Source organism: Mus caroli, unplaced genomic scaffold, assembly GCF_978045245.1.
Source record: "Mus caroli unplaced genomic scaffold, Mus_caroli_1 scaffold_5, whole genome shotgun sequence".
Classification (NCBI taxonomy): Eukaryota; Metazoa; Chordata; class Mammalia; order Rodentia; family Muridae; genus Mus; species Mus caroli.
In genome coordinates, this window is record NW_028227260.1 from 51,026,066 (window position 1) to 51,038,201 (window position 12,136).

General features: G+C 38.9%; 1 pseudogene; it reads left to right on the forward strand.

Moving 5' to 3' along the window:
* The first annotated feature begins 11,096 nt into the window (after positions 1–11,096).
* Positions 11,097–11,723, forward strand: LOC110287497 (actin-related protein 2/3 complex subunit 5 pseudogene; annotated as a pseudogene).
* Positions 11,724–12,136: the final 413 nt, after the last annotated feature.

Sequence of the window (12,136 nt, forward strand, 5' to 3'; positions counted from 1 at the left end):
ATGCCAGTGCCTGGCAAATACAGGAGTGGAAGCTAACAGTCATCTATTGGATGGAACAGAGGGCCCACAATGGAGGAGGTAGAGAAAGTAACCTAGGAGTTGAAGGGATTTGCATCCCTATAGGTGGAACAATAACATGAACTAACTAGTACCACCCAGAGCTCATGTTTCTAGCTGCATATGTAGCAGAAGATGGCCTAGTATGCCATCGTTTGTAATAGAGGCCACTTGGTCTTGCAAACTTTATATGTCCCAGTACAGGGGAACGCCAGGGCAAAGAAGTGGGAGTGGGTGGGTAGAGGAGCAGGGCAGGGGGGGGGGTATAGTGGACTTTCTGGATAGCATTTGAAAAGTAAATGAAGAAATTATCTACTAAAAATGGAAAAAAATAAGTTGCATATTAAATAAAGTTATACCTCAGTTCATTTCACTTGAATACCAGATTTCAACAATAACAACTCAAAAGACATTTTAAATTAGTTTTGGGAAACAAAGCAATTGCCAGAATGAGAATCAAATAAAACAGATTTTGAAATTATTTAAAAGGGAATAAAAAACTACATTTATTATTCACAGAATTTAAATGAAAATAAACGAAATGTGAAAGCAGATTTACAAATTCAATGATAGAAATCCTAAGAAATAATCACAGATGACTGGGAATAAAAATATGAAATGCATTTAGTTGGTGATATGTGATTAGAAGTAGTAAGACAGAAATAGTGAGACTGACTGAAATCCAAGATATAAGCAGTGTGCTTAAAGTTATGTATGTTGTTTAGTTTATGGTTTCCTTACTCCTACCTAGACTCATTTGAGAGAAGTTAATCACATTTGAGAATACACATGGAGGGTCCCATTGCTATAGCTGCATATGTAACAGAGGATGGCTTAGTCTGGCATCAATGGGAGGAGAGGTCCTTGGTCCTGAGAAGGCTCCATGCCCTAGAGTAGGGGAAGCAGGAGTGGATGGGTGGATGGTGGCACAATTCATAGAAGGGGGAAGAGGGGAAATGTGATAGGGGTTTTCCTGAGGGGAAACCTGGAAAGGGAAAACATTTGAAATGCAAATAAAGCAAATATCTAATAAAAGAAAAGAAAAAAAAAAAAGAAATAAAGTGACACCATTATATTGCCCACAGACAAGTTTGCGAGTATATTTTCTCTGTTAATGACTGATTAAAGAAATAAAGGAAGGCAAGCCTTCAATGAGTGGTACCATCCTTATGCACATGGTCTTGGATTGTATAAGAACCCAGGCTGGCAATTCATGAAAAACAAGACAGTAAGCATGATTTTCTTATTCTTTCCCTTTCATTTTTGGTCTCTAAGTTTATGTCTTATCACCCTGCTATAAAGGACTTTGACCTATAAGCCAAATAAAACCTTTCTTCGCCAAATTGTTTTTGCTCAGTTGTTTATTACAGTGATAAAAAGTAAATGAAGTAGGACAATAAAAAATAATCTGAGAGCCCTGCGCCATCTTGGAAGTGAACTCAGCGGAGGGTCCAAAGGTCCCCAGAAGACTCTCCATGCTTCAGGCATCCTAGTACACCCAGGATCTTGAGATCACTGGTGAGTGGAACACAACATCTATTCCAAAAAAGACAGAGGGTGTTGTCCTAGTAGGAACAGCGACAAAGGAAACCTGCACCATCTTGGGCAAGATCTCCACAAGGCCCTAGCACACCCAGGATCTTGGGATCACTGAGACCAGCCTATGCAGGGGAGCACGTGGGCAGCAGAAACAACAGGGCTTCTTGGACAGGGTCCCTTCAGACCTTCATCCTCAGTTAGGAGACAGAGCTAAGTCACAGACACCTGGGCACCTTCCCTGCCAGAAGAGAGTCAGCCTCCAGGGAGGTCTGTAACCCCAGGACTCAGGAGGTGTCTCTGAGCTACAGAACTCAATGCACCTGACCTGCAAGAGGAGAGCTTGCCTACAGAGTTTACTCTGACAGCTGAGACTCAGTAGAGAGTTGGACTCCCAGGAGTGCTACCAGAGGCTAAAGAATCACAGGAGGAGCAAACTCAAGCCAGAGAATGCTAGAAAATCTAGTATTACCAGATGGAGAAAAAAAATGAGAATCTTACTAACAGAAAACAAGACCACTCAGCATCATCAGAAGCCAGTATACCCATCACAGTGAGTCCTGGATACCCCAACACACCTGAAAAGCAAGATTCTGATTTAAAGTCATATCTCATGATGTAGGTAGAGGATTTTAAGGACATTAATAACTCGCTTAAGGAAATACAGGAGAACATTGCTAAACCGGTAGAAGTCCTTAAAGAGGTAGAGAAAAACACTGCAACTTGAAGGTCCAATAAATACCTTCAATAAAATTATAGAAGAAAACTTCCCTAACCTTAAGAAAGTGATGCCCATGAAAATACAAGAAGCCTACAGAACTCCAAATAGACTGGATCAGAAAAGAAATTCCTCCTGACACATAATAATCAGAACAACAAATACACTAAATAAAGATAGAATATTAAAAGCAGTAATAGAAATGGAGGAGCTAGAGAAAGCACCCAAGGAACTAAAGGGAACTGCAACCCTATAGGTGGAACAACAATATGAACTAACCAGTACCACGGAGCTCTTGTCTCTAGCTGCATATGTATCAAAAGATGGCCTAATAGGCCATCACTAGAAAGAGAGGCCCATTGGACTTGCAAACTTTATATGCTCCAGTACAGGGGAACAACAGGGCCAAAAAGGGGGAGTGGGTGGGTAGGGGAGTGGGGGGGTGGGTATGGGGGACTTTTGGTATAGCGTTGGAAATGTAAATGAGCTAAATACCTAATAAAAAAATGGAAAGAAAATAAAGAAAGAAAAAAGGTCAAGTAACATATAAAGGCAGAACATTTACAACAAAATTCTCACCAGAGATTATGAAAGCCAGAAGATCCTGGATGGATGCTATACAGACCCTAAGAGAGCACAAATACCAGTCCAGGCTACTATAATCAGCAATACTCTCAATTACCATAGATGGAGAAACCATAGTATTCCATGACAAAACCAAATTCATACAAATCTTTCAATGAATCCAGCACTTCAAAGGATAATAAAGGGAAAACACCAACACAAGGACTGAAATTACCCCCTAGAAAAAGCAAGAAAGTAATCCTTCAACAAACCTAAAAGAAAACAACCGCAAGAACAGAATCCCAACTCTAACAACAAAAATAACAGGAAGCAACAGTTACTTTTCCTTACTATCTCTTAATATCTGTGGATTCAATTACCCAATAAAAAGTCAAAGACTAAATGACAGGCTACATAAACAGGACCCAACTTAAATTGCTTACAGGAAACCCACCTCAGAGAAAAAGACAGACACTACCTCAGAGTAAAAGGCTGTAAACAATTTTCCAAGCAAATGACCCAAAGAAGCAAGTTGGAATAGCCATTTTAATATCAAATAAAATCAACTTCCAACCCAAAGTTATCAAAAAAGTTAAGGAGGGACACTTCATACTCATCAAAGTTAAAGTCTTCCAAGATGAACTCTCGATTCTGAATATCTATGCTCCAAATGCAGGGGCATTCACATTCATTAAAGAAACTATAGTAAAGCTCAAAGCACACTTTGCACCTCACACAATAATAGTGGGAGACACCAACACCCCAATCACATCAATGGACATATCCTGGAAACAGAAATTAAACAGAGACACATTGAAACTAACAGAAGTTATGAAACAAATAATTTTAACAGATATCTACTGAACATTTTATCCTAAAAAAAAAGGATATACCTTCTCAGCATATCATCACACAATCTCCAAAATTGAGCATATTATTTTCACAAAACCGGCCACAACATATACAAAATATTGAAATTATCTCATGCATCCTATTAGATCACCATGGACTAAGGCTGATCTTCAATAGCAACATAAATAATAGAAAACCAACATTCACATGGAAGCTGAACTACACTCTACTCAACAATAAATTGATCAAGGAAGAAATAAAGAAATAAAATAAAGACTTTTTAGAGTTTAATGAAAGTGAAGCCATAACATACCCAAACTTATGGGACACAATGAAAGCAGTCCTAAGAGGAAAACAAATTGCTCTGAGTGCCTCCAAAAAGGAACTAGAGAGAGCATACACTAGCAGCTTGACAGCACACCTAAAAGCTCTAGAACAAAAGGAAGCAAATTCACCCAAGAGGAGTAGACAGCAGGAAATAATCAAACTCAGTGCTGAAATCAACCAAGTGTAAAAAAGAAAAAAAATTGTACAAAAATCAACCAAACCAGGAGCTGTTTTTATTGTTTGTTTGTTTGAGAAAAACATCAAGTTAGGTATACACTTAGCCAGACTAACTAGAGGGCAGAAGCATAGTATCCTAATTAACAAAATCAGAAAAGAAAAGGGAGATATAACATCAGAACCTAAGGAAATCCAAAACATCATCAGATCCTACTAAAGAAATAGAAGCATCCATTAATAGTCTCCCAACCAAAAAAAAAAAAAAAAAAAAGCCCAGGACAAGATGGGTTTAGTGTATACTTCTATCAGAACTTCAAAGCAAACCTAATCTCAATTCTCCTCAAACTATTCCACAAAATAGAAACAGAACATACTCTACACAATTCATTCTATGAAGCCACAATTACTCTGATACCTAAACCACATAAAGACCCAAAGAATAAGAATTTCAGGTCAATTTCCCTTATGAATATCAATGGAAAAATACTCAATAAAAGTCTCGCTAACCGAATACAAGAACCCATTAAAATGATCATCCATCATGATCAAAAAGGCCTCATCCCAGAGATGCAGGGATGGTTTAATGTATATAAATCTATCAATTCAATCCACTATATAAACAAATTCAAAGACAAAAACCACATGAGTATCTCCTTAGATGCTGAGAAAGCATTTGACAAAATCCCACACCCCTTCATGATAAAAGTCATGGAAATACCAGGAATTCAAGGCCCATACCTAAACATAATAAAAGCAATCTACAGCAAACCAGTAGCCAACATCAAAGTAAATGGAAAGAAGCTGGAAGCAACCACACTAGAATTAGGGAATAGACAAGGCTGACCACTTTCTACCTACCTATTCAATGTAGTACTTGAAGTCCTAGCCGGAGCAATTAGACAACAAAAGGAGATCAAGGGGTTATAAATTGGAAAGGAAGAAGTAAAATAGCACTATTTGCAGATGATATGATAGTACATATTAGTGACCCTAAAAATTTCACCAGAGAGCTCCTAAATCTGATATACAGCTTCAGTGCAGTAGCTGGATATTAAATTATCTCAAACAAATCAGTGGCCTTTCTCTACACAAAGGATAAACAGGCTGAGAAAGACATTAGGGAAACAACACCCTTCACAATAGTCATAATATAAAATAACTTGGTGTGACTCTGACTAAGGAAGTGAAAAAATTAATTGATAAGAACTTCAAATATCTAAAGAAAATAATCAGAGAAGATCTCAGAGGATGGAAAGATCTCCCATGCTCATGTATTGACAGGATCAATATAGTAAAAATGGCTATCTTGCTGAAAGCAATCTATAGATTCAATGCAATCCCCATCAAAATTCCAACTCAATTCTTCACTGAGTTAACTCCTACATTGTAGGCAAATAGATGGAACTAGAAAATATCTCCTGAGTGAGATAACTCAGACCCAAAATGACATGAATGGTATGTACTCACTAATAACTTGATATTAGCCAAAAAAAAAAAAAAAAAGAAAAAAGAATAGAAAAAGAAAAGAAAGGTACAGAATATCCAATATACAGTCCACACAACACAAAAAGGTCAACAAGCTGAAGGGCCCAAGTGAGGATGCCTCAGTCCCATTTGGAAGGGAGAAGAAAGCAATCAAATATGGGAGTGAAGGGGGGACCTGAGAGGGAAAGTGAATGGGGCTGTGCTCTGGCAAACAAGGCAACCTGATCTGGTTCTGGGTGAAGGAAAATTACTGAAGCCCTAAGGGCCAGCAGAAAGAATGGAAACAGGCAACCTCAGGGGTAGGAGGTTGGGGGAACCCTCCAGAATCTACCAGATTCTGGGAGGTAAGATACTCTCAGGACTCAAAGGGAGGGACCTTGTAGGAGAACCAGTAGACTCAATTAATCTGGGTCCCTGATATGTCTCAAACACTGGACCATCAAACAGGCTGCATGTACCAGCTGATATGAGACCCCTAACATGTATACAACAGAGGACTGCCGGGACAGTGTTCAATCAGAGATGATACACCTAACACTCAAGAGACTGGAGGCCCCAGGGAGTTGAGAAGTCAGATGTGGGTGCAGTGGCGTGGGGGACATCCTCATGGAGACAGGTTTGGGGAGATGGTATGGAATGTGGAACTTAGGAGAGGGGGTGATAAAATCTGGAGTGTAAAAAAAATAATTAATTAATTACAAAAAGAAAAACATACTGTGAATGTTATCATAATCTTTTTATGCATAGTAGTTAAAGTTATAAATAGCTAATCACACTAATTTGCAAAGTTAAATTCATCAATTCATTGGAAAAATAATAAGTTTTGAATATCCTACTAATACTAAAATGTATAATATCTATTTTGCTTATAAATCAGAATATGAAATCTTGTAAATGAGTTTTCATCAAGTAAATATACTTATTACTCATGGGTAATAAAATAACTCATTTGTAGGAGAATGGCAACAAACAGTATTCAGTTTAATTACATAGTGCATTCATTTTATTTTTTATTTACTACTATTTTTAATTTATCTTTAATCTTATGTTTACAGTCCAGTTGTTATTCCCCTCCTGGTCTGCCCTGCCACAGTTCTTCACCCCATTCCTCCTTCCCCCTGTTTCCAAGGGATCTCAAGTCTCTCAAAAGTGTTAGGTGCCTCTCCTCTCACTGAATCCAGACCAGTCAGTCCTCTGTTGTATATGTTTCAGGGTCCTCAGCTAGTGTACACTGCCTGGTTGGTGGATCAGTGTGTGAGAATTCTCAGGGTTCCAGGATAGTTGAGACTGCTGGACTTCCTATAGGGTTGCCCTCCTCCTCAACTTCTTGAGGGGGGAAAGGTAGTTAGATCAGATATTGGAGATGGGGACAGAGTACAGGATGGAAGCCATGAGGCCCAGCAGAATGAATGGAAGTATACAACATCAGAAGGTTGGATGTGGGAGTACATAGTATATTTCATAAAATAACATTTTTTGTTAGAAAATAGTTTTGATAAGAATTGTATGCTACTCTGCTCAAAAGAAAATAAGAAGTTATCAAAATTCAATAGTAAATTTGTGAGTTAGAAAAGACAGCCAAGAAATTATTGAAGATAGTATCAAATATCAATTAGGCAAAAAGAGAAGAATGAATGTTTACATGTTTAGAGAAATAACAGACTGCATTTTCATTTACAGAAAAAATACCATTTAAAGCAAAATAAAACTTTCTCAAGAAATGAATAAAATTCACCAAATATGACTTCAAAGAAATTGTATACTTTGAATATGTTTTTAAACAATTATTCATGAAATATTCATAGGACATGAAATAAAGCTAAGCATTACCTCCCTGTTAACTATTATTATTATATAGTCATGTTATGCAAGTATGGTGGATTCAATATTCCAGGCCCAGGGAATGGCACTAGTAGGAACTGTAACCTTATGAAAGGAAGTGTGTCACTGTCAGGGTGGACTGAGAGACCTACCTCCCAGCTCCCTGGAAAACTGCCTTTCCTGCTTGCTTTCAGAAGAAGACATAGAACTCTCAGTTACTCCAGTTCCATGCCAACCTAGATGCTGCCATGTGTCCCACCATGATAATAATGGACTGAACCTCAGAACCTCTAATTCAGCCACAAATAAATGTTATCCTTTATAAGAGTCACCTTGGTCAAGGTGTCTCTTTACAGAAATGGTAACCCTAAGACTGAAGGTGGCTCCAGGGGCTGGGAGATTGCTATGATAGGCATGGCCATATTTATGTTTAGAGGATAGTGGACAATTGGGAACTTGGAAAACAGTGGAATGATTCAAGTGTGGCTTAATGGCCCATTTCAGTAGGAATGTGGAAGACAGTGGTGCTGAGGGTAATTTCAAATGTGAAGCCCAACAGTTTCAGTGGAACAGTTAGTTACTGAATTCTAGTCATCTTATCCAGTAGCAGAAAAACTGGGTTTGATCAAAAATTCAACTATGAGTGTTATGCCTGGGAATCATCTCCTGATGAATCCTATACAAATTATAAAAACTCTTGACTGGAGTACCCCAGAGACCCATTGCCTCAAAGAAGACTAAACAGAATACTTGCAGGAAAGAAGTTTCAAAAAACATGAAGAAGCACTCACAGTTCATAGGCTATTCCATGACTTCTATTTAGAGAAGGAGAATAACTGAAAATGTGGAATCAAATAAAGAGAATGACAGTGGCAAATAGAAAGAGAGAGAGAGGGAGAGAAAGAGAGAGAGAGAGAGAGAGAGAGAGAGAGAGAGAGAGAGAGAAACAGAGAGAGAGAACGAAGTTTAAAGAGAAATACATTTATCAGAAACAATTGAATATTATTTTGTTTATTTGGTACATGAACCCAGATGACATTACTCAAGAGTAATATTAAAATTCTTTAAGAGCTTTACCAATCATTAGGAAGAACATTCGGCAGTCAAGCACTGCTCTGTAGAAGTACAATTGGAATTCAGGGCATTGCTCTTTATTCCTAAGTGAGCTCCCTTTGACATTTTGAGAACAAGAAAAGCAACATCAACTAGAATCTCCATCAGGATTTGATCATGGACATCGGTGATGAGCTGATACTGAGTACCTCAATGTTATCATGTTCGTCTGTGGTGAGCTGATACCTGAGGACTTCAATGTTATCCATTGTGTAGTTGACTTATAGGACCTGCCCATGAATATCTTCTAAGAAAATTTTCAGAAGAACAAGACCCTGAAAGACATCCATGGAAACATGGAGAAAAGGTTCTTGATCTCTTGTCTTTCTTTGAGTTGGCTGAAGGCAAATAGAAACACAAGACATTTTATGATTCCATTCTTCAAGAACTTAAAGCTTGGAATCCATGAAAATTATACTAAGTGTCTGAGTTCCTCCTTTTACACATCTCTAAGTCTGGACATGTGATGATTACCTGTCAGAGTATATGCCCTGTATGAAAGAGACATAGAAGTCAAAGAGAGAGCAAAGGACATATGGCAAACTCTGCCTCTTTTGGAGCATATGCAGAAATGGGTCACTCAGGTTGTGTATGTAACTGAACCTATTGATGAGTAAGGCATGAAGCAGTTTAAATAATTTGATGGAAAATGTCTCCACTTTGTAACTAAAGAAGACCTGAAACTACCAGAGGATGAGGAAGAAAGGAAGAAAATTGAACAGAAAGAGGCAATGTTTGAGAGTCTCTGCAATCTCATAATATCTTGGAATAGAGGGTTGAGAAGGTAGAATCTCATGTAGGCTTGTGTCTTCAACCTGCTACACTGTTACAAGCAACTATGGCTGGAGAGCCAACATGGACTGAACCATAAAGGCTCAGAAACATAGACACAAAACTGCAATGGGGAACAAGGTTGCCAGAAACAACCTGGAAATCAATACTGAACACCCAATTGAGGAGAACTAGCTGAAGAAAGCTGAGGCAGACAGTATTGACAAATCTATCAAAGCCTAGCACTGGTGATGTTTGAAATTGCTTTGCCATCCATGAGTTTCCAAATTGAAAATTCTCAAACCCACTCCAATCTCATCTGTCACATGATCACAGGAGGCCTGGTCATAGATGAAAATGAAATGATAGCAGAGATGCCCTGTGCTACAATTTCTGCTGAGATCCCCCCACTTGAGGCTTTAGAGGATGCATGTGAAATGGAAGAAATTTTATTAGAGAACCCCTAGAAAGTTCACATCATTTTTATAGTTTCCCTGTGCCTGATACAGCAACCTTGACTGGATCTGACCCACCTAGCATTCTTTCCATGTCTACAGGATCTCTTCTATCTCGTCCTTTTGTCATAAGGCAAGAAAATCCCCCTCCCACAAAAAGGCAGATCTGGGTAGTGTATATTGTGGGTTTTGTTTGTTGGTTTTACTTTGTTCTGAAACTCATAATATGTAAAACTAGAATAATTAAATGTACACAACCAGTATAAATAATTTCAACACTAGATAATTCAACAAATAATGAAATGTGAATTATTGCTTTCCTTATTCAGAGGAAGCTGGGACACTGGTTTGTCTACATTAATGCTCCTACAGCTCTATTCAAAGACAGGAACACTAAAATGAGCTAGTCTACAAAAACATGATTTCAACATGTTTGTCATACATAGGACATACTCTCTAAACCTTTTTATTACCCACAACAACATCTGAGACTGAAATCAGTTATACCTTTCTGGTTCTTCCCAAGGACAAAACAATATGTAGGCCACTTTCATTGCTTAGAAAAAGGAAGCAGATTTATTGTCAGTCCTATATCAACAAGCATACCAAAACTACTTTGTCAAATATATTAAATTTGCATAACTACTGAATATGCTCAGGTGGCTGAATGTGGTTGAAGCCAGGCAAAATGTATTAGCATAGAGTGCATGTGTAGGCAGGCGGGTTTTGTGATGTCACTGCTCCTACTTGTTACTAGAGTTTCAGAACCAGTTGGACAACCCACACAGTTTTGGCTCTCCTGAACAGGGTTGTTTTATACTGATATCTGTGACCAGGGAGAAGGCCCAAGACAAATTAGAGTGCCTACGGGCAGAGGAAGTGTTAGCTTCCACATGTCCACGGCTCTAATAGGACTGGGTGACCAGTCCCTAATGCCTGCCACCCGCACCTATAGTGGTTTGCGCTGAATCCTTACCCGCACAATGCTTCTGTTTTTCTGGCTGGCATCGCCACCCTACAATAACTTTTCCTCTATGTCATGGCTTCAGTGATGCTAAATGTTCACATGCAGGTTCAGTTTAAACTTCACTGAAGATCATCTCCTAAACTAAGGAATCACCCCAGACTCACCTTGTTGAAGACTTTAAAATATGACTAGTAGAAGAACCATGAGGAGAGGCACCGCGGAGGGGCAGGCCAGCATCGGGTTGCAATCAAGGATGTAGAAGAACATGGTGTTGTCAGCCCGCTTCTGGAAGGTGGGCGTGGATGAATATGATGAGAACAAGTTCGTGGACGAGGAGGACAGCAGCGATGGCCAGGCTGGGCCCGACAAGGGCTAGGTGGACTTGTGCCTACAGCAAGGAAACATGACAGCTGCTCTGAACGCTCCCCCACCCCCCAACACAAAGAGCCAGTCAGTGAAGGACTGTGCAGGCAGCATCTTCTTGAAGGTGCTTATCTCTTTTAAAGCTAATGATATTGAAAAGGCAGTTCAGTCTCTGGACAAGAACGGTGTGGACCTCCTAATGAAATATATTTATAAGGGCTTTGAGAGCCCATCTGACAACAGCAGTGCTGTGTTGCTCCAGTGACATGAAAAGGCACTTGCTGCTGGAGGAGTGGGGTCCATCGTTCGCATTTTGACTGAAAAAAAAAAAAAACAAAAACAAAAAAAACCAAACAAACAAAAAAAAAAAACGTGTAGTCCAGCTGGAACTGGGCACCGTTCACAGGAGTGGGAGTTGCTGGTACAAAGACCAAAACAACCAAATGGCACCGCTGCCCTGTGGGTAGTATCTGTTTCTCTCAGCTTTGCCTTCTTGCTTCCTTTTTCATATCTGTAAAGAAGAAAATTACATATCAGTTTCCTTTAATGAAAATTGAAATAATGTGAAGAAAAATTTGTCTCACTGGGGGTATTTGATCCTTTCATAACCATGTCAATAATATGTATCCCATTCTGTAATTTATATTCAAGTTTGATTGTGCAATTTCTAACTCTGTTGACTGGTTTAAGGGTTTTACTTTATTTTTAACCAATATTGAGAGATGTGATCAAAGTTGAGGCCACTTTCCTAACTCATTGCTGGTCAGGAAGTGATCTTTATTTTTAAAAATGAGAGACTGGCAGCTATTAATATTGCAAAACTGGACCACACTTCCCTTATTTAAGCAAAATGTATTTCCAGAGTAAGTAGTACTTGAGCCAGTTTCCAGCTTTCTTTCTGCTTGCCTCCAAATTTGCTATAAGTGTAAG